Source organism: Equus quagga, chromosome 7 (assembly GCF_021613505.1).
Source record: "Equus quagga isolate Etosha38 chromosome 7, UCLA_HA_Equagga_1.0, whole genome shotgun sequence".
NCBI lineage: Eukaryota > Metazoa > Chordata > Mammalia > Perissodactyla > Equidae > Equus > Equus quagga.
The window spans coordinates 49,299,078-49,312,080 of NC_060273.1; the positions used below are offsets into that span (position 1 = coordinate 49,299,078).

General features: G+C 49.0%; 1 long non-coding RNA gene across 2 annotated transcripts in view; it reads right to left on the reverse strand.

The window, feature by feature from the left end:
• The window catches only part of LOC124241561 (uncharacterized), a 54,893-nt gene that overhangs the window by 14,323 nt on the left and 27,567 nt on the right, over positions 1-13,003 (reverse strand). Inside the window, exon 3 of one of the 2 annotated variants that reach the window (XR_006889250.1) lies at positions 436-486. The exons of the other annotated variant lie outside the window; for it this stretch is intronic. This is a non-coding gene — a long non-coding RNA (uncharacterized LOC124241561). Of the gene's footprint in view, positions 1-435; positions 487-13,003 lie in introns of those variants that run through there. 2 annotated transcript variants of the gene reach the window in all.

The window sequence follows — 13,003 nt, forward strand, 5'->3', positions numbered from 1 at the left end:
TTTTTTTTCTTTAAAGATTGGCACCTGAGCTAACATCTGTTGCCAATCTTTTCTTCTTCTTCTTCTTTTTCTCCCCAAATCCCCCGGTATATAGTGGTATGTTTTAGTTGTGGGTCCCTCTAGTTGTGGCATGTAGGATGCCACCTCAGCATGGCCTGACGAGCGGTGCCATGTCTGTGCCCAGGATCCGAACCAGCGAAACCCTGAGCCGCCGAAGTGGAGCGCGAGAACTCAGCCACTTGGCCGCAGGGCGGCGGCTGCAAAAGGAGATTTTGTAAAAGAAGAATAACCGAGTGAGAATTCTCATCAGACGTTAAAACACGCACATGAGTCACGGTCGCTGAAACGGTGCCGCGTTTGAACCGGTTGTTGGACCAGAGCAGGCCGTCAGACAGCGGTTCCCGGCCGGGGAAAGCTGCTCTGTGGTGAGGAAGCGCCACACCGCATGGGAGACTCGGGCTTCATCCATAAAAGGCATCGGGCAAACTGGGTGTTTGAGAAAAAAAGAGAGATCTTAACCTCACACTATACCTCCAAATAAATTCCAGATGGATTATTCAGTTAAATGGAACAAACAGCATACAGGGAAGTGACAAAGAGAAAAGCTAGAAGGGCAATGAGTACGTGTGCTTGTTTCTCATATTTAACTCTAGAATCCATCTGGATTGTTCTCTCCTCAGAACAGGAAATAACTTTTTTAAGACAACGACAATGGAAAAATCTACACATCAAAATATGATTTAATGTGACTATATAAAATTCAAAACTATCTTTTACTTTAAAAATAGAAAATTATAAAGAACACAAATGAGGGACATTACCAAAAAATAATAAGGGACTAAAAGCCTTCTATGTCTAAGGTTATTACAAATCAACAAGAGAAACAGAAAAAATTCAAATAGCAAACATGGAAAAACAGTTCAATCTCCGTAATCAAGTAACAATGAAATGAAACCATTCTTAGCCAGATTGCTCCCGGGTTACTCCCCTGGTCAAAATCCTTCGACGACGACTCATTGTCTCAGAGAGAAAGTCCAGGCTCAGTAACCCCACACACAAGGCCCCTGCCGTTTTGGGGTCTGCTTGTTCTCTCCCCAGCCACGTGCCTGGACATCCGAGGCTGCCATCGCGTGCTCATCTCTATTTTCCTGCACACGACGCCCCCGTGCACAGTCCTGAGGTTTTGCACACACTGTTTCGTTTGTCTGGACCGGCCTTCCCAGCCCTCTTCTTGGTAAAGTTCTACCTACGTTTTCGTACCTGGCTGAGTCCAGATTCCACTTTGGTTTGTTTTGAAAAAGCGTTTGTAAGTGCCTGGCAATTCCTGGATTTATCACTCCTCTTAGAGGGAAGGGAAGCAGAGAGAAGGATGATTTCTCTCAAACTGAGTCATTCACTTCTATTTCCTCTTGGGAAGCGGTGGTCAACCCCGCAGTGGCCCCCAGAGCTGGGACAAAGAGACTAGCCGTGAAGGTTAAACTCCTGAGGGCCTTGCCTAAAGGTTCTCAGGGCCTGGTTCCATGATGCCCCCCTACCAGCCTTAACCCAGCTCTCCTCAGAGGTCAGCTCAGAGTGGGGTTCTCAGATAAATTCAGATCAGGTTGTCCCCACACATTGCGTGGGACACACTCATGCTAAAAACATTCTTCTTCTTTCCGTGTAAAATTGAAAGTGAACTGGATGGCCCGTGTTTTCATTTGCTATATCTACCACCACAGCTCAGAAGGAAGCTGAAGGGCATCGAGACTTCGGGAAGGACCCTTGATGGGGGTGGGGCTGAGACGGGAGAGTGACTCACTGCTTGAACCCCGCGTGCTCACTGGAATCCAGGCTGGGAGGCCTGCTCTGCACTCATGGCCGTTGCACTCCGTGTGAATGACTCTTGCAGAGGGCTGCTGCTTCTCTTTTCTTTTTTAAAGCAGCAGAAAGGGCATGTACAGCACCTGTGTGCTGTCAGGACATATAGGGGCAGGTGCAGGGTCTTTCGAACCAAACAGATTTGGTTCTAATCCCAACTTGCTAGCTGTGTAACCTTGGGCAGGCTCTGTAACTTCTCTGAGCCACTGTTTTACCATGTGCAAAACAGGGATCATGACCACGCAGAGAGGACGAAATAAGGAATCATGCGAGTGCACTGAGCAGAGTGCTGGGCACGCCACAGGGGTTTTCCCTGGACTAGTGGAAGGAGAGGATCAGAGTCCCCTGTTACAGTTGAAAGGAGCTTGGCCTCCTATCGTTTCGTTTCCCTATAATGAGATATGTGTTATATGCTTATTGTCTATCCACTTCAAATATCATCATTATTCAAAATCCCTTTTGCAAATATATCTTCATTGATCCTTCTATGAAAGCTCGTTAGATTTGGTTATCACCATTTTAGGGCTCAGGCAGTGGGGCTGTGGAGTGGTTGAGGTCAGGCAGTTGCCAAGATGAAACACCATCCACAGCAGCAGCCGCAGCGGGGCCACACTGTGGGGCATCCCTGAACCAGCGTCTCCACAGACTTTACCCCAGGGCACCTGTCCAGAACCCTGTGAGGTCAGAACGGTTTTCTCCATTAAGAGAAGGCAACGATCCGCGAGGGAATGGGTGTTCCCCAAGTTCACAGAGCAGGAAATGGTGGAAGTAAGGTTCAAATCTACATCTTTTGTGGTAAAAAGCCCAGCAAGCTGTGGTTGGAAGTCAGGTCCTCAGCTCCTGCCTGTTGTAACTGCCCCACAACATCTGGATTGTGCAGGTGACAGGCTGTGGGGGCTGCCAGTCCAGCATGGGTACCATTTCCCCTTCCCGCCTACGGTCCACTTGCAGCCTGGTACATCATAAGCGCTCAGGATCAACAGGCATCGGCTGAAGGAGTGAATGGATCGATGGAGACGTAGGGAAATCCCTTCCACGTACAAAGCAAGGGTTTTCTGAGCCTTTGGCCATTCCAAGAAGAAAGTCAACATGGGAGAAATAAGACTATTTCATCAAAGGTGCTGTTTTAAATGTTTGATGCCAAAATAGAAATCTCCTGCCCTGGGTCTCAGAGAGCTGGGCTCGGGCATATGTGTGCCCAAACCCAGCTTCCCTGGAGAACACTGTCTGTTCCCTTGGACTCTGGCCCAGGCCCATGGGATGCTTGAGTTAACTCAGGATGCCCTAACACACGTTCCTTGGATAGTGGTCAGGACCGGGAGCAGGGGCCACATGGCCAGATGCCCCTGTAAGGTGCAGGATTTGGGGCCGGAGTGGCTGGTGGAGGTGGCAGTGTTGGGAAAGCTCTGGACGGCCTGTGCCAGCGACACATTGCGATTGGCCAGTCCTTCAGGATTCCCCCGCTTCCTGGAGAGAATAAACACAACCAGAAAGGCCTAAGCCATGCAGACAGGAGGGTGGCAGAGTAACCAACTGTGACTCTTGTCCCTGGAGGAGCCCCAGGCCTGGCTTCTTGTCCTGACCCCTCCTGGGCCACCTGGGATGGGGCACTCATCACCTGCCAGGGGCAAAGCTGGGCCAGGTTGGGGGGAAATTTCAGAGCAGTTGATCCCTGATATATCCAGGTCAAACACTGTCACCCCAACGAAGGCCCCTCAGAGGAAGGAAAAGGAGGAAGGAACTGGCATTTAATGAGCGCCAACTGTGTGCCCTGTGATTTAACCTGCAGTCCTTCGGAGGTCCTCCCTGTCCTTCCTTCAGGTGTCCTCAGCTTGGGGCCAGCTGATGGGGGAGGTCAGAGGTAGGACAGATCCTTCTCCCTGGAGGAGGGACGGCAGGAGTCTGCATGCTACGAAAACTCCCCAGGACCCCCAGGCTCTCGGCTTCCTCTTCTAGCGTTCGGATGATGAAATTGAGGTGCACAGACGACCTGGAGCAACCTCGCCCTGCCCACGGCAGGCCAGAGGCAGCCCTGAGCCTGGCACACAGGCGTCCAGCGACCACCTTCTGCCAGCCTCACTCAGTGCGCCCCCACCTGCTCATTTCCACCCTTTGCTAAACGGACTCCTGGACTGTCCCTATCGCCTGGGCATGCTGTGTGCAACCAGCCCCGGCTCAAGAGAGCTGCTCACCACTGTGGGGAAGTTCTCCCCTGGGCTCAGCTCCGCGGTGGCCCCCAACCTCGCCAAGACTGTCATCCTCTCCTTGATGACCTCACAGTCCCCAAAAAGAGAGTTTTTTCTTTATGACAGTTAAAATATTGTTTGTGTTATCATGAAAGAAAAGACAAACTTGTAAAATTCTCGTCATCAAACTCCAGCATCCCCAGGAGGAAGCCCGCCTGCAGCCAGCGGGCGCACTGCGGCCGTGTTCGCAGGCTGTCTCCTGTTCTGGACCCCGCTCCTTGTGGCCAGGCATGAGAGGCACCTTCTTTAGGCTGTCCATCTCCCCGGGTTTCCAGGGCCCCTCGGCACTGACTTTCCAGTGGGGTAATGGATGGTTCTGGCCCGATCAGACCAGCCCCCTCAGAATTCTTTCTTCTCTCTCTCTTTCTTCTTATATTTAATTTTTTTATTTTCCATGACAGCTCACATTATAAACCAAGACTAAATGCACGGAAATGAAAACATACTTTCCACAGCATCACGCATTGCCGTAAAGACCTTTTAATATAGACAGATTAGTTGCTAGATTCAGAAACTGAAGTCACACTTCTGGAAATCTCTGTTGTATTTACAGAATAAAAAAGTTTTAGAATCAGTGAAGACTTTTTACTATAAGCATAGCATTTGCTTTCTCTTGCTAGCAATTACTGTGCCCAGGGGAATGAGAGGCCGAGGGAACAACCAACTGTTTCTGCATACCTGCTGTGTGCTGTGTTTTCACACGTCTCATTGTGTGGCAATGACAAAGGCCCAGAGGTGGGCAACCAGCCTGGTCTGGGCTCAAATGCTGCCTCTGCCACTTCCCAGCCAGGTCATCTTGGCCTACGATCTTATCCCTCTGAACCTGAGTCCATTTGCAGCAGACGGGGAAGACTGTCCCGGCAGCGTTCAGCTGCTGTTGGGAGAATGAATTACAACAAGCTCTGACGCAGGGCTAGGGCACACATGCTCAAAGCGAAATAAATAGTAGCCATTCATAATACTAGTGTTATTAATGCTCATGTCATTCAGCCAAAAGACTATTGGCCAAATTGAAGTTGAACAAATGAGCCATTTGGTCCAAACAATTTGGAAGAAAGCTGAGTGACTAACAGACAACTTGGTCAAAACAAAAGTTTGGTTGAAAATGAATAGCCCCAGTAGTTAGCATCGGAAACATCAATTGCAAATTCCTCTTCATCCGCGGAAAGCCTTTCTGCCCTTTTTTTCCTAGAATTTTTACTGTCTCTCTGTTTTGTTTCTACTTTATTTTCAATAATTTATTCTTGCCCTTCATTGTAATAAGGAAAAGTTGGGACACAATAAATATTCATTAATAAGAGAACAACTTAAATGACCAAGAAAAGAGGAAATTGTCGAGATGACCTCTCCTACTGAGTTGATCTAAATGAATTATGGAATGTTACGAAACAGCATGCATGGCACGAGCGTACTTTTGCAGAAAGGTGTCGTGTCTGCATAGCAGGTGTGGCTATGTCTGAATCAAGGGGTTGAGGGAGGATGGAAGGAGGTGGACCTGTGGGGGCCCTTATTCCGTGACTTCATTTCTCTCTTTCAACTTTAGTATCTCTGAGATGAGATTACATTACACTTATACAAAGAAAGAAAGTAAACGAAAAGCTAAACAAAGTTTCAGTCTTTTGATCAAAAATATTTTTAACTTTAAACTGTCTCATTTGTTTCAAGCCAGTTCTGCCCTTTCTGATTTTTTGATATTTTTCAATGCTTGCACACAGCGAGATTGCGGTTGTTCCCCAATCTGTGACACAATTGTGTCTACCTCAAATGGGGATTAGAAGGATTAAGTGAGATCTTTCATATAAAGTTTCTTGCACTGTCTTGGACACATAGTAGGGCCTGAACAAGCGATAATCAACAGTTTCTTCCTTGTGGACACTTGGTGGCTTCTAACAGGTCTCTGCTGTGCCACAGTTGGTCTCTTCCGCCTGCAGACTGTTCTGGGGAATTCGTCCAGGAGGACAGTAAGGGTGTGTGCCCTTGATTAGTCACTGGCATGACTGTGAGGTCCTCCTAACTCATCTCTCTCCTCCCACTGAGCTTGCTCCCCTTCCAGGCTGTTCTGCACACAGCAGTCAGAGCTGCTCCTTTTAAAGTTTCAATTGGATCACATTGATTCTCAGAACTCCAGTGGCTTCCCATCCAGCTGGATTGAAACCGAGGCCTGACTGTGGTCCCCAGGCCCCTGTGCTGTCAGGCCCTGACTGCTTCGTCAGGCTAATTTCCTCCCTTCTTCTCACTCATTCACTGTGGACCACCTGTTCTGGTCTCCCAGCTGTTCGCAAACACAGCAAGGCTGTTCCGCCTCAGGGCCTTTGCACATCTCCTCCCTTTTGCTGGATGTGTGTGTGTGTCCCTCTCTCAGTGCATTGAGGTCTCTGTTCAGTTGTTGCCCCTCAGCTGGGCTTGCCCTGAGACTTTAGCTTCTCTTTCTTCGTGGCTTTTACACATGCTGTTCAACATTTAAACGTCTGTTTATGATGCCTCTTTCTCCCCTCAAAATGTGAGCTTCCCAAAGTGATGGACTTTGTCAACTTTGCTCGCATTTGTATGTCCCCCCAGGCCTGAGTAGAACACCCATCCTATTAGACTCCCAGTACACATTTGTTGAATGGATGAATAAAATAGATAAAAGAGTCCAGTATGACCTTAATATTCATCACAAATAGTATAAGAACAAACGACCTTCTGAAAATGGATTAGAAATAAACACACTCCCCACCCTCCCCCAAAAAAGAGAAAACAAATTCTGAAGCGTAGTTGAAATCCTTAAAGAACCACAACCCATTGCCGAACCCCCCGAGGATGCACCCAAATTAATCACACTTGACAACAGTGAACGAGGATAGTCACTTTTCAACTAGTCATCATTTTGCCCAGGTATCAGGTTGACTAACTTGCTTATGGCCAAATTCAGCCACGTCACCCGGGATCAGTGTGACGGGTGTGGTGGGAGAAACAGGACAATCTCGGGGGCCCTGGGAGAGTCTATCTCTGCTCACCCCACTAGAGGGGCAAACCCCGCTTCTCCTGTTCTGGGCGTCAGGCTGCGTTTCTATAGCAACACCTCCCCTCCCTCTCCACCTCGCCCTCCCTCCCACCCCAACTAGGGTGTTCCAGCCCAGAATGGTCCCTCTCCTGGAGGTACACAGGGCACCTGCAGGCCCTTAGCTGGGTGTACGTGCTTGTATTCAAGAAGGGTTTGTGGAGTCCGCTTCGAGACTGGCAGGAAAAGTATTCTGTTGGAAGAAGAAAGGAGAGGGCAGGGGGCTGAGCGCCATGAAAAGCTGATGGGGAGGGGTTGGGGGTCCTCTGATCCAGTTTCCATTGTTTATTTTGGAAGTGTGTGTGTGCATGTGAGGGAGAGACAGAAAGAGAGAGAGGGAGAGACAAAGAGAGAGAGACAGACATACAGAGACAGAAAGAGAGAGGCAGACAGAGAGATAGAGAGAGGTGGGGATGGCGTGTGTGTTTGTGTGTGAGTGTGGCGTGCATGTGTGTTGGGTCTGTTGAGTGTTCCTCTAGGCATCTAACGGTTGTCTGTTTATCATGTCTGTGTGGCTGTGTCTGAGTGTGTGTCTGTCTGGCTGGCTGTCTGGCTGTCTGCTTGCTTGTGTGTCCCTTTGCTTGGCTCTGCCTCTCTCCCCATGTGTGAATTTCCACTTGTGTGCGAGTGTGCAGGGGTCACCTCTGCAGACACACAGCTGTGAGCTCACCTTCCTCACCGCTTGCTGGGACCCTTCAGATGCTCGTGCCAGGTTTGGAAGAAGCTGTGAAGGGGGATGAGCCTCCCCCGACATCCAGCGGTGAGGAGGAGAGAGCTGCGGCTTCAGAGTCTGCATCCTAGGCCTTGTCCAACCGGGCCCAGCACGCAGCCGACCACAGGGGCCTCCGGGCCAGCGCCTAGTGACCTCCTACTACCTGCCCTGTGCCTTCCTGGTTCTCCAAACCCCCCGCTCTTCTGGCCTCAGATCAGCACTCCAACCATTCTTTCCTGCAGGACTTTGCTGGAACACCTCCTCCCTGAAGCCTCCACTGACCATCAGGAGACAGTTAGCCTCCGTCCCCTGGATCCCCAGAGGTCCTGGACACTCCTCCATTTGAGCACTTCTATCCTTGGATTGTAGGCTGTTTGGTGCTCTCCACGCTCACCTCCAACAGGCCTCGCAGCAACTGGAGTGCAGGGACCGGTTCGTCTGATTTCGTACAGCCAGAGCCGGGCACAGGGCCTGAGCAGTGCGGGGTGAACACGCAGCTCCTGTGGGGTTGAGCCCAGCAGGTCTGGGCCGCCCTGTGCTACCCTGGACTGACTCGGTCCGTCTCTTCCACTCCTTGGGCCTCATGTCCCCCGTGGGACAAGGAGATTTGAGAACACAGGAGCAACACACGGCTCACACAGGACCTCAGCAAACGACTCTCATGATTGGACACGCTTAGCTATAACACACGTTCTTTCCTCTCTCTCTTAAAATTACCCCTTAGCAAGGAGGCAGTTGTCTTTCATATTGATCTCTTAGAAAGCGTCTCATTTGACGAGGAACTCTCTCAATTGCTTTATTTTGAACAACAAAGAAATGTTTGGGGAATGTACTTTAGCCTAAAACCACCTCAAACAACATGGGTTTAGAATTCTTAAAGAGATAATCTGACAGAATCTGTAAGAAAAGGAGGCAAGAGACATTTTACACAGATTTAGCAATTCCTCCTCGGGGTATGACCTCAAATTACAAGTGCTGGATGTCATGGCAAATAAGCCTTTTAAAGCTCAGCTTGAAAAAGCAATGCTGAGTGGGGCTTTTGTGCAGAGCACGGACTCACACACACCCAGAGAAAGGATCAAAATCCTGCCTGTGCTCCTGTCATGCAAATGGGATGCAGACCCGTGTTCCCAGCACCAGCCGGCCTCAGACAGAGAACCAGAAAGCACTAGACCTCAGGGTGGTTAGACCGAAGTGAGGAGAAAGGTCTGGAAAACTGGGCTGGATGTCACAAAATGTGGCTCTGGGATGGAGACACTCGTGGAAGAGCGTGGGGAGTGTTGGAGTCAAGCTATTTCATGAGACATGGATATGGAGAAAAGCAATGTTTCTAAATGTGTGTTATTCATTCTGAAGAACAGTCATGAAACAGGCCACTCAGTTCCTTCCTACCGTCACGGCGGCTGTGGGATGGCCATGAAACAAGAATTGTTCCAAGCACATTACCTGAATTATTATTTTTCCCCGTCCTCCTACTTGTAAAGTAGGTATTATAATTTTTTTTTTCACTTTATGCACAAGGAGACTAAGGTTTCAGGACTCGCCCAAAGTCCCATAATGAGGACTTGGAGCCAGGATTAAAATCCAGGCCTGACCTCTTCACCAGGGCCTTGCCCCAGATGTTAGAAACACTTTCTACTGTCTGCACAAAATGATCATATCAGAAGGGCAGGAGAGTGTTCTGGCAAGGAACTGTAACTTCATTCCTCAGGTCACTCCTTGCTTGCTGCCCTCTGTGAGTTTTCCTGCTTATTTCGTTAATGGAGAAATGGGTTCTCAAAGCCAAATGAATAGAGAGGCCAGGAATGTAATGTAGAGGAATGAAGGGGCCCGGGGTAAACAATAGGGAGAAGTGAGGGCTGCAGAAAAACAGAGAGCCTTTGCTTATATAAAGGGGGCAGGACTACTGCTCTGGCCCATTGTTGCCACTAAAACCATGGCCCCACTGTTACCAGATCTTCAAATATTTTCAGAAGCCAGAGAGCCAGATTTTGGGATGAAGTCTTATCTTTAAGAGTTGATCACTAGCTCAGATTAATTTTTCAAAATCCATGTAGAGCAAATAAAACCCACTTGGCTGTTAGTGTTGCCGCTTGGGCCACTATGTTGCAACTTCCGGATGTGAACGCTGCTGCAGCCCGGGGCAGCTGGGACAGTGCTGGCTTTGGTGTGCTAAAACGCAGATTCACATCCCAGCTCTGTCTGTTACTAGCTAGGGAACTTCCTGGGCCTCAGTTTTCCTGTGTGTAAATTGGGAGACACTAATAACCTTTACCTTATGGGTTTGCAGAGAAGAGAATGAATGCATTCGAGTGTCTGGCTGACATTACACATCTAACATGCCCAACACTGGACTCTTTTTCCTAGCCCCTGCGCCTTTGCTGTCCCATTGTTTCCCATATCGGGGCACCATTAGCTTCTTGCTCCTCCCTCTGACAGAGATGCTGTCTTCTTCTAGCCCTGTTGTAACAAAAAAGCCTCTGTTTCCAGAACTTTCCATTGGTTGGTTCCCTCTTGTCATTCAGATCTCAGTTCACATATCACCTCCTCAGAAACACCCTCCCTCTCTACCCTATCTAGTGTTGCCATCTGCCTCCCATATCAAGTCACATGACACTGCCACCATGTTGCTTTCTCAATAACCCCATCATGATCTCATGTATTCACTTGTTTAAATTCCCAAGTAGAGCAAGGACCTCACTGGTTGTTGCCTTGGCAGCACCTAGAACAAAGCATGGCACATAGTAGGCACTCTTTGAATGAATGAATAAATGAAGAGAGCTGAAAGAATAGGAGATCCAGTGTGACACAATGGTTCTTAGAAGCTGGGCCTCCAGAGAGGAGAATGGAGAGAGGCTGGGCTACTTAGGGAGGGCGTGGGGTTTGTTTGCAATGTTCCTATGAATCAGCAACAGGTCCTGCCCATTCCTTACTCTTTTACCCAGTAAACTGTTATTGCTTAAGAAGTCATTAGGGAGATAGAGATAATGCCTCCTGGAGCACAGATAGAATCAGAAACACAGAATTGCCCTCTAAGCAAGCGGCACAGCTCAGAGAATCGGGCAGGCCAGCCTGAGAAAGGTAGGGAGGCTCATCCAGCTTTTTACCCAATGCGCAGGGCCTCCTGCCAGGGCAGAAGCATCCAGCAAGACTTAACATTGTTCACTTTGACAATTAGTCTCTACCTACAGCAGGTAGAGTTCCATGTCCATTAATGATAAAAAAGAGCAAACAACAAACTTCCTTTTAGAATAGATGCCCTTTAGTTTAAAAAAAAAAAAAAAAAAGAGGGATTCATCTTAAAGAAAAATATGAAGTAAATAACTGTGCACATGCTATGTGGATGTGACGATCTGCGCTGGTGATGGAGAATGAATGAGCGAAGTCCAGCAGGTCCTGACCTGGGCAGTTAAACACAGCTGCTTCGGAGCCGCCCTCAAAGACCTCAAAGATGTGGCCCTGGTCCGACTTGTCAACTGTTTCCTTTTACTCCACTTCATTCAGGAAACTTTGCCCCAAACTTAACTACTCCTTGCTTTGCCTGCCCCCGCCTCTGGGCTCAGTTCACGCTTCTCCCCCTCCTGGCGTGCTCTTTTCACATACCCATGCCTACAAGATGCGCTGGCTTCTCCCACCAACCTCTTCTCATTCGTTGTTTGTGCTTCTATAATAATAACAGGCATCATTTTAGCGCTTTTTGTGGGCCAGACGCTCTAGGTGCACTCATCTTTAAGGCTCCAGCAATTCTGGGAGGTTTGTACTCACTATCCCCATTTTACCAAGGGGTGAGGTGCTCTGGCCAAGATTCCCCTGCTAGAAGGGGCCAGACAGGCTCTCACCCAGAAGACCTGACCCCAGAGCTCAGGGGCTTAACCTCCCCACTGTCCACCTCCCTGGCCACTTTCTACACAGCCTTAGCCTGAGCTGGGTCTGTGCCTTCTGCCCCCAGGGCTCACAACCTCCTCGAGGGCGCATTTATGAATCACTCTCCAGCTTTGGAGAGCTTGGCGCCTACTGGGGGTTCTGCAGACATCAAGTGAACCTTGAGCCAGCTTAAGTTGACATTCTCCTGAGGGGGTTTCAGGCTGGGTAGGGCTGCAACCCTCACCGGGAATCTGGACAGAGCTGTAAGAAGGAGGGCGAGCACAGTCATGACTTCAGGGGAGAAGGCTGGACCTTCCAGATCCTTGTAAAAACAGGAGTCCCATTTGGGGGAGTGTGCCAGAGTAGTGGAACAGACAGCTCGTGGGTTTGGATCCGTTCATTTTCTCACTGTATGACCCTGGGAAAGCTTCTCAATCTCCCTGAGTCTCCGTTTCCTCATCTATACAAGGCTCCTGGGAGCTTAGGGGAAACGAAGGAAATGCATCTGACACTGGGCCTGGCACGTAGTAGGTCCCCCTAACGCCACCATTGGCTTTCTCTGCTTGCATCAGACAGGCCTGTGTGCAAGGACTGTTTGGGTTTCTAACTCTCCCACTGGTAGGATATCCCTGGGCAATTTACTGTTGAAACCTCAGTTTCCTAATCTATGAAATGGGCTGATAATCTATTTCTCCCCAAGGCTTGTTGTGAGGGTTAATGAGATAACCCGGGGCTCTCAGAAACAAACAGCACCTGGCATGTAGAAAATGCAGACTTAACAGGAACTTCTCTCTGGCCTCATTCCTTAAGCAGATCTGAACAGTCCAATCCCCTCTTACTTCAATGCTCCGTTTCCCTTTCTTGTTTGCAGCCACAGAAACATTTCGAATTCTACAGTAAGTACCGGGTAGGAAGATGCAGAGATAGAAAAGGAAATACATGTACAAAGTTGCATACTCCTGACAGTGATGTTGCCTGAAATACCGAACTTGGGGCAAAGACAGGGAAAATATGAGTAAAATTTAGAACCCATCTGAAGATCTCTTCGAAGTTCATTCTTTTTTTTTTTACTTTTCTCTAAATGTTATCAAGGTAAATAGCTGCTCCTAATCTGGAGAAAATCCAGGTTACAGAGAAGAAAGAGAAATGCTCAGCTAAGGTTGGCAGGTAACTAACTCTTCAGCACCCACTGAGGGCCGGCAGACCCAGAGACGAAGGAAGATCATTCTGGTGTCCCCAGACTTAACGGGGATGACGGGCGGTGGGGGGGGGGGGGGGGGG